Source organism: Poecilia reticulata, linkage group LG2 (assembly GCF_000633615.1).
Source record: "Poecilia reticulata strain Guanapo linkage group LG2, Guppy_female_1.0+MT, whole genome shotgun sequence".
In the NCBI taxonomy this organism is placed as follows: Eukaryota; Metazoa; Chordata; class Actinopteri; order Cyprinodontiformes; family Poeciliidae; genus Poecilia; species Poecilia reticulata.
This window is the reverse complement of record NC_024332.1, coordinates 3,280,355-3,290,219: the sequence shown is the minus strand read 5'-3', so window position 1 is coordinate 3,290,219 and position 9,865 is coordinate 3,280,355. Positions and strand designations below refer to the sequence as shown.

At 38.8% G+C, this 9,865-nt stretch overlaps 1 long non-coding RNA gene across 1 annotated transcript in view; it reads right to left on the bottom strand.

Annotated features, from left to right (window-relative positions):
• Positions 1–3,616: 3,616 nt before the first annotated feature.
• LOC103475967 (uncharacterized) overlaps positions 3,617–9,865 on the bottom strand; it is an 8,569-nt gene continuing 2,320 nt past the window's right edge. Inside the window, exons 2-3 of the long non-coding RNA XR_535382.1 lie at positions 5,835–6,002; positions 3,617–4,185 (exon numbers count right to left, since the gene is read on the bottom strand). This is a non-coding gene — a long non-coding RNA (uncharacterized LOC103475967). The remainder of the gene's footprint in view (positions 4,186–5,834; positions 6,003–9,865) is intronic.

The following is a 9,865-nucleotide window of genomic DNA, read 5'->3' as shown; positions in this document are numbered from 1 at the left end:
ATATATATTATTCACCTTAAGAATTTACTTCCCTTAAAATGAGAATTTTCTTAGTTTTTTTTTTTTTAGACCCCACTACCAGAACGCCCCTTTGGATGTCCCCTATTTACAACCACATTTATTTCTGGCCTTGGATCTATTCTGGGACTCGATCATTTTGATGAAGGATAAGGGCTGGGCAGATCCCCTGGACAACAGAGCAGAGGAGTCCTTTGCCAAACTGTACGTCTAGACATCTAATTCAAATATGACGGAGTGAGTGATGGCTTTGCCCATGGATGAGATTGAGTGCAGGCAGGGTTTTTCCCCCCTTCTTCTTGGTTTGCTGAGAGCTCAAATAGAGGAATAAGCTCTGTGACAGATTTAGATAGTCAGAAGAGATACTGACAGCCAGGGCCCAGATTTGTAGCTCAATATGTCATTTTCTGTTGATTTGAATTTTTGTTCTAGAAACTGCAATGACTGTTGAATTAGTGGTTYTTGTACATTTTCAGCCGTTCCCATCTCAGCAGAGAAAGAAATGCACAGATGGTTTACAATCTGCAGCAGATTTATTACCAGGCCACTCACAATTACACTACCTTTATTCGAGGAAGAACAACCTGTTTTTTGTTTCATCTCGGTGTAAATGCAAATATAACCAAGATGTAAATTGGGTGTAATGTCCAAAAATCTTAGGAAGGAAAAAAATACAACAAAACAGATCATCTGTGATGCAGCTGCATCTGTTGGGAGTTTCAGAATAATTTGGCATCAATAGAAGATGATTTGTTAATGTACCTGCTGCAACTTCATATGTTGGTCAATAAAATGTAAGATTAACTCAGAATATCGTCCCATATTTTATATGTCCTGATCAACGTGCTGCAGTGCTGGGATGCAGACATGAACATGCCCTTTTGCCTCAGGACAAAGAGAGCCCTTCTGAAACCTTTGGATTTTTTTTCATTTTAAAATGTTAAATTCTGTATTTAAAAATGTCAAAATTTTATGTATTTGTTTTATATTTTTCCTGTCAGTACTTTTTTTTTTTTTTTTTTTTTTTTTTTTTTTTTTTTTGGGGGTGGGGGGTAACAGTGTAGTGTGTAGAACACTACACTGTAAAAAGATGTAAAATGATAGCAAAATGAGAAAGAGGTATGATACTTTTCAAGGAAGTTTATGTCTGCTTCATCTTACATAAACCAAGAAGGTTAACCCGTTAGATAAATTAGATCAGATTAGGTCTCCCCATGACAAAAGATTTATTGTTGTATTTGTCAAACAGCCATTTTTTAACCCAAGCTGCTCTGAGTTACTTGGTGGTGAAGAGTCTGATATTTTCTACACATAAATCTTGGATAGTTCTGCATTTTCTTAGCTACGGAAATGAAAATTTAAAAAATTGCGATTGACAGGTTGAACAGCTAAGAAAAAAAAAATTCCAAAAATCATCCCACTCTCCATGGCTTGTTATTCATTTACACACACACTGTACATATATATATACACATATAAACACAGCACTTGCATGAATCATCATAGTTGTATTGAAAATGACTACTCTCTGAAAGTTTTCTTCTCAATACTGTCTCCTTGAATATTCTTGATTCGTTTACTCATTTGACCCACTCTCGCCCTCCCGCCCTTCCATTCCTCCACAGCAGCCTTAATACTCTCTCCACAGAGTTGTAAGTAGCCTTCYGTGGTCACCCTGGGTCAGCCTGGTTTGTTGATTTAATCCTTGTCTGATGTTGTCTCAAGCTCACAGCCTGACTCAAATGACTGTAGCGTCGACTGACTGGACCTCTCCKTTCGGCTGCCTGATAACGCCTCTCCTTAGAGCCCGCCAGTTCGATTTGATCGGGAAAGCTGATGAGAGGCAGACACAGCCAGGTATTGCTGTTTACCTAAGATGCTTTAAGAAGCAGCTAAGGTTGAGTGCGACGGACTTATCGGAAGCAAGGTTCACCGTGAATTGCTGAAACTGTCTAAAGTGGGATATGGTGAAAAAAACAAAACAAAAGCAAAGCTCTTATTGCTCTGTCAACTTTGTTTTACACCCCAAATGCCATATTTGCTTTTAAAACAGAAACTATAAATGAATTTGAACTGCAGCTGATGTAGATATTTTACGGTCAGCTTCACCGTCAAGTAAATGAGGCATAAATAAGGATTCCTACATATTTTCAGAGAGAATTCTGTATTTTTCCAGACTCAAAACTCAGTCCTTCTGAGCTTAATTATATAAATATGTTTGCTACAGAGGTAGACATTTATATATGGAAAATGAGAAAGCAAAACAAAAARATGGATGACAGACAGGGAAACAATGACAACAGAACCAAGTTCATGAATGACGGAAAGATTAAAAAAAACAACTTGTGGACAGCTAGATAGATTAAAGAACTGATGGACAAAAAGATGTAAGGGCAACTAGATGAACGAGGAAAAAAACTATAAGGACAATTTGGTGGAGAGATAAAAGCAAATGAACAAAGGATAATTGGATGGGWGTTTRAAAAGTTGAACAGAATATGTACATATTCATAGTTAAAAGGACAGATTTTTTATGAACAACTTACAAAAGGTTGGATAAAAGGGAGACAACGGGATAAAAAACTAATATATGTTAACACATTTTTCCAACATTTTATCCTCACCAATTTCTTTTTTTATTATTCTTTTCCCTTCCCAACACTGAAAACACCAAGTGAAATCCCAGACTTTTCCACTCTGCTCGACATGAATTTTTGACTGTACTCTTTTATGCTAAACTATTCATCACTGGTTGCTGCCCAGTGGAAGACAAGAGCCCACTGCTGGAGGGCATTGAGCAGTTCCGCAACAGAGGTGGATTAGATACCAGTCCCAATGGCGTCTCACTAGTGGCTGTTACAAGGTGGGCAAAAAATTATTAATTCATTTCACACATCGAGATTTCAACACTCTTTGGTGGATCAGARTTGGCAGCTGCGTGGTCACAGATGGACTTCTGTTTGCAAAAATGATCATCGTTATCYGATKCCCTCCYCATATTCCATATTGGTAGTTTAATGTAACTGAATGAGTGAAAGCTCAAACTCACTGTCCTGCTTAAGAATTTGCACTTTTAGTTTTATATACACGTGTGTGTGTGTGTGTGTGTGGGTGTGTGTGTGTGTGTGCGTGTGTGTGCGTGTGTGAGAGAGAGAGTGAGTTGTACTGTAAGCGAGTGTGTACTGCTTCATTTTGGTAATGGAAATTCTGGGAAGCCTTTAGTAGTTGCCACTGGTAATGGAATGAGAACGTATGTATAATTTAAGGCTCCACTTCAGGCTCCCAAAAGACACACACACGGTCATATCCTAGCAAGCACACATATCCACAAGGAGCTTAATCACTTTCAGTGTTTCCTCATCTGAGTGAGTGAAAGCAGCACTAATACAGTGCTGTAGTTTCAGCTCTCCTGGAGCCTTAACATCTTCTGTGCTTATCTAGGCCAACTGGCAGAATAAGCAAAGGCTGCACAGAAATACTGTGAGCTTAGAAATATTGATATAAAGGAGCATTTACAATTTAATGGCAAAAAAATGATCCATAGCATTACAATCATTTAATTTCAAAGTAGATTATGACATTGATATATCTGCAAACTTCCTCAAACGCTTCAACAAACTTTGGACTCAACTACCTGAAAACATAAGATGTGTACAAACTGMTGACTTCTTTATATTGGAGCACAAACTTTACTGGCACCCACAGTTTACATCACCTGGTTTGTCAACAATACAGTTTCGTAAACAATCCTGTTGCTGATTTTAATTGATCAATATTTGGAAGCATGGCCAACAYGAACAGACTTAATGGCTTCATTCATTTCCTCCGCTGCGTTACCAAAGTACAACCATAGGCAGACTACAACTGAATAACGGCACAGAAAATCGACATTGTTCACAACTTCTTCTGTTTACTAATTGGCCAGGATGAAATGCATTCTGAGAAATAGAGCTCAATGGATAAAACCCAGWGGTTAGCATATCATTTAGGTTCTGTGTTGCCCCTTTTCCACCAGCTCAGCTCGACTTCAGGGTGAACGCGTTTCCACGCCCGGCTCGGTTTGTAGCAGGGTGACGCCTCCTGGTGGTGAGGGGTATAGCGCCCTGCCTCCAGGTGCCATATGCTGTGCTTCGTTACTATGCGACCTAATGTGAGTTGTTGTTTTTCCTGAGACAAAAGAAGAAGAGAAAGCTGAGCTATTGTTTTATATTGGATAGGATTATATTATACAGAGTAGAAATTAAACACAACAATGTATTCACTTTTGGATAYCTTTATTGGTAATCTACAATGTTAAGTGTCAAYGAAATGAGTTACTAATGTGGAAGTAACATCCACAGAAGGAATTGTTTGAAACAGACAAGTTACTTTATATACAAACATCCATCCTTACATACATAATTAATTAACTGGAATAGTTGTGTAAATTAAAGACAAAACTTAATTACTTTTAAACTTTAGACATATGCAGACATACAGCCATGGATAAAATACCACTCGTTTTCTTCAGGTTTATTGTTCATTTTTAAGTCCTGTACAATTAATAGTTCATATCCGTTTAATTAAGAGAACTGAAATCTAGCCATTTTACAATAGAATATCATATAACATGTTTTATAATCTCACAATGGTGGAAACTCCAGTGCAACAGCAAAATTAGAAACAATCGAAGCACGTAGATTCACGCAAAGATAAAACAAACAAAAAAAAAAAAAACAAATGAAGGCAACATGCTGAACAATATTGACATTTATAACAGGAATGTGCAATCTTCAGAAAATGCACGTKGTGTTGAACCAATAAAAATACAGCAGACTTTGTGTTTCAAATGTCTTCCATGATTGTATATAGGCAACCTTAAAAATAGTAAAAACCAGACGGATATATCCGCAAACTGCTCACCTGGCAGCAGCGTTAGCTGCATCTGAGTCRGGGTTCACCGTGGGGCTCCATCGGCTTCAAAGTAGCTAACRAGGCTTTCCATTCTCTCAGCTACGTTGACAAAAACGACTCATCCCTCACTGCTCCATCGAGCTGCCAGTGAATATTGAAATCTGATGCAAAGAAAAGCCGGTATCTTTGTCCTCTGCTTACTTGTAGCTTCCATAACTTCCGTGTTGCAGCGAGTTTGAAATGTTGCGCCTTCGTTTTTCTTCTCTCTTTGCTTTTACATTTGACCACGCCCAATCAGTGAACAGGAGTGAAGCTTGYGTCACCCACAAAAGCAGAGCTGGCCCAGCTGGCCCTACTCTGAAGCAGGGACCTAAAAAGCAGGGCCAGCCTAAAAAAAAAAGCCAGTGGAAACGCTTGCAAAGCAAGTCGAGTAGAGCCGAGCCGGTGGAAAAGRGGCATTTGTAGTATGCTTAGTTCTCCAAGGACTATAGGAGCTCCTATTTGCATGCAGTACAGTTTAGAACGTAAAAAGTCTGACTCCAGAGTGCAAATCAAATCGGAATTAGTCTGTCAACTCAGTTTCATATACTAAAATTCGGTCCAAGGATTCAGTTTCCACAGGTTCTAAAATATATGGATCTCTCTCCATTCAGGACGTAACAAATTCAATCAAACTTTTTACTTATGATTTAATCAATGAAAAAAAAMCCTGTAAAATGCTGTATTATCAAAACAACAATAGCAATACTGATTTCAGTTTAAAATGCACCAAGAGTTTAAGGAGAATTGGTGACTACCTCAACTTTCCCTTTTATTTTGCAGATGAATTAAAAGGTAGGATGAATTCAGTGTCTTAGGACTACTTCTGRTCCATCAGCTTTTAACGCGAGATCAATCAGAGGTAGAGCTGCCAAGTGGCTTACCTTGGGTTCGGTGGGGGTGTATCGAGTAGAATCAACTGTGCCTTCTCCCCATAATGTTCCATCACCCCATGTGTCTTTACTGCAGGAAGAGTGACTTTTTATCTGCCTGGGGCTCACTGGGAGCTGCTGGTTCTGGCCCAGATCGTTGGATGTCTTGCTGGTTCCTCACTTCGGAAAAAGTTTAATACAAAGAAAAAATGCTGTGTAAGCTGCCAAGTGACAATGGACATGTGGTTCAGTGTTGCAAAAAAATGAAATCTTTCATAATTTCGCACACAAATGAAGAAAAAACATTTATTGCACTACATGGTTAGGCAGGTCTTGATGGGCTGCTGTTTCATTGAGTGAAAACACTTTTCATCTTCTTGGAAGAGGACACTGTTGTGGAAGAAAACATCAAGAGGACTGATTAGCCAATCAGAGACAGATTTGGAGTAATGTAAACGAGCTATGTTGCATTTTCCAAACCAGATTAATGAAACTGCATAGAGAGAGAAGTAGATGTGTGCAACACTGCATATTTTTGTATGCATTAAAGGATGAAGGCCACAATGACTATAGTAACATAACCAGTGTTTGTATGACTTGTATAAACAGAATTTAAAGTTTGACTGAATGTGCTTTTCTTCCAAGTAAGGGTATATAATATATTTTAAAGGGGCATTGACAAAAACAGTTATGGTGCATGAAAAGTCAAATTTGATATTTGTGTGTTGCATACGTCACATGCTGAGTTTGCGTTGGAGTTCAATCAGTAAAATATTGCAAAAGAAATAAACTTTTTAGTGCATGGAACAAGAGAATGTTTTGCCGTAGCCTGAAGCATTTGCATAATTTCCCATTGAAAACATCAAGGAAGACGTATGTCAGTACAAAGTATACCRTCAGCATCATTTGTATACAAAAAGCTCTCCATATTGTTGCTCCATTTCGCCCTTTAATTGGTATTTGCCCGACGACATTTCAAAACACATTTGACTGTCATATCATTAACATCCACTCGGTTTCCTTCTGTTTGTGTATGCAATTTGCATTTGATTTCTACCAGTCAAGCTATAATTTACACAGGGCCACGTCCGGTGTGAGCGTGTGTGGCAGAACGCCAAGCGATGAGTCAGGACATTATAATGACTGGGCGGCATTGTGAGGGGGAAAAAAATGGTTTTTGTACCTTCATCCTTGTCAAAACAGCTCCATTGTGTCTTTCCTCTGAAGATGAAAGTTGGCAGACTAAGAAAAGAAGCCATACAGCAGCTTTGTGTCCTTTTCTGTCCATTCTTCACCTGTTTTTTGTGTATTAGCTGCCCTAACAATGGAGGTGAAAAAGCAATCATTACAGCCATCTGAAATGGAGGGAGTGGAGCCTTCATCTCTGGCATGTTTGTTTCCAGAGTTATCAAGTAGTSTTTCATTCCAGGGGAAGAAACCTATCATAGTTAAAAATGGTCCCCTTCAGAAAAAAATGTCTCTTAAACTATTTACCAAAAATAATTGCCATACAATTTTGGTTCAACTTTACATGGCAAAATAAACTAAACAGATTTTCTGACAACATGAAGTTGAATCTCCAAGGACAATTTTCAGCATTCCATTTTTGCCCATAATATCCTAAGTACCCTAAGTTTAAGTACACGTAGGATATTGTCTAACCCCCACAAAATTTGAATAAAGGGACTCAAAACTGATATTGAAAGTTTTGGAGTGGCCTAATCAAAGTCCAGACTTAAAATTAAAACTTATAAAGGAGAGTGGACTACTTGAAAACATCAAGTGAGGCACAACAAAGTATGTTTTAGGGGAGATTATTTTTCTTAAATGGTGGGAAAAAGTCAAAACACAAAAGCCTACTGGGAGAATACAAACTATTTTACAGCACTGCAGAGAAAACAGTGGYGTGAGGGGATAAATACAGAACAAGTAGAGGGGAAAATATAGATGCAAGACTCTACGAGCAAGAGAGTGATGGATGAATGAAGGATGACTTGAGAGGAGAGACTGCAAGGAAGTTTGGGTCATTCTTCCACTTCTGTGGTAAGCATGTCATTTCCTTCTGGCTTGTGCTGCTGATGGCAACAGACCACCCTCATTCTACCCCTCCCCAAAAGCCTACAGCCACTTCTACCAGCCTTGTGCATTTATCCAAACAGACAAACGCTCTCCTCCTTCTATTAATCTCTCTTTCTTCCCATGTTAGTGCAGGGGTACCCCTCGAGACTGATTACTGTGGTCTGCACATGGAAACACGTCATTTTCAGAATGTGTGGAAGCATAATATGCCGTCCCACACTCTCCTACTTTTCTTATTTGTTTCCCTCCCTCGCTTTGTGGCAGACATTTGCTGTTATAAAGTAAATGAGGTTGGAAAATGGCAAGACTCTAGGTGATATTTCAGCGAGCCACTCCCCAGAAACAAGAGAGTGGAGGGAGTGTCTGAATCAGATGTGCACAGGATTGTGTTTTATGGGAATTATCATTGTGGGCTGGGAGCTTATTACAGACCATATAGGCTATCCTTAAATACTTCAACTGCATGCAAAAGGACAATAAAAGAACAGCAAAACAGATGTGCAAAAGCAGCAGCATATCGCCTTAAAACCTAAGAAACCAATTCTGTTTGCAAGAGGATCATCCGATCATGGGCAAACGGAAAAACTACAGGCATGTAACATAACATTAACATCAGAAATCGACTGATCACAGGGATAGAAGAAAAAAAGAAAAAAATATGGGAAGAAAATCAGATCCATAGCATATGTTAATAAAATGTTATTGTCATCCAGTGGTCAGACAGAGCACTGGATCAAAACCTATGAATAGGAAAAAGTATATCAATATAACCTAGTCTAACCTAAACTATACAGAAACATTTGTGACAAAAAGATTGTATTATACTTGAATATAACAGAAAAAACTTTGTAAGTTTAGTCAAGTTATGCTTTACACAATTTTGGGTAAAAATGCTGATTTGGAAGTTGTCAAGTCCTCCACAAGRAAGATAAACTACAAAAAGGTCAACGCTATGCAAGCTGGCTGCTCGCAGTGTGGAACCCAAAGACATAAATGGAAGGAGTGGAAGAACTGAGTGGCAGAAATCAAGTTTAGCAGAAAACGTTACACTGCAGAAAGACTGCAGAATTCAGAGGTTTGGTCTGAGAGTTTGGGAAGAGTTACAACACAGCGTCAAGAGCCATCACACACACATATCCAGGACATGAGCCACAACCGTTTGATTTCTTGTGTTGAGCCACTCCAGCATAAAAAATATCAGAATCTTCTTACTTAGGCAAATGGGGGAAAAATGGATGGATTGTGAGAAAGAAATGTTTTGACTGGACCATTTTCCAACTGAAGGAAGAGTGGAGAGGCACAGAATCCAAGTTGCTTGTGGTCCAGTCTGATGTTTACATGATCTAATATGCTTCTAATAAGCAAATTTGACTTCCTGAACACATCATAGCAACAGGCTAATCATCTCAATAACATGCTGCATTGATGCAGTAACAATTTCAAAATGAGCCTCAACCTACTAGTGGACTTTGCTTCATAATCTTCTTAAGGATAAGGTTTTGTGTTTTTTCTTCCACTCAACTTTCTACAAATATGATTGGATACATACTTCTTTAATTTGACTGCCAATAGAATAGCCATAATATTTCTGTAATAAATGTCATTGTGATTCGTTAGCACAATCAGTTGATATATATCACTTATGCATAAGAAATAAATATATGCATATATGATTTTAAGTTTTAGGAGACATAAGAAAATATATCTACACAAGCGAACCAATACGTATAGAATCATTTTTTTAAATTGTATTATTAATAGTGTAACTTCATCCATCCATCCATCCATCCATCCATCCATTTTCTTCCGCTTATCCGGGGTCGAGTCGCGGGGGCAGCAGCTTCAGAAGGGAGGCCCTGACTTCCCTCTCCCCAGCCACTTCTTCCAGCTCCTCCGGGGGAATCCCAAGGCGTTCCCAGGCCAGCCGAAAGACGTAATCCCTCCAGCGTGTCCTGGGTTTTCCC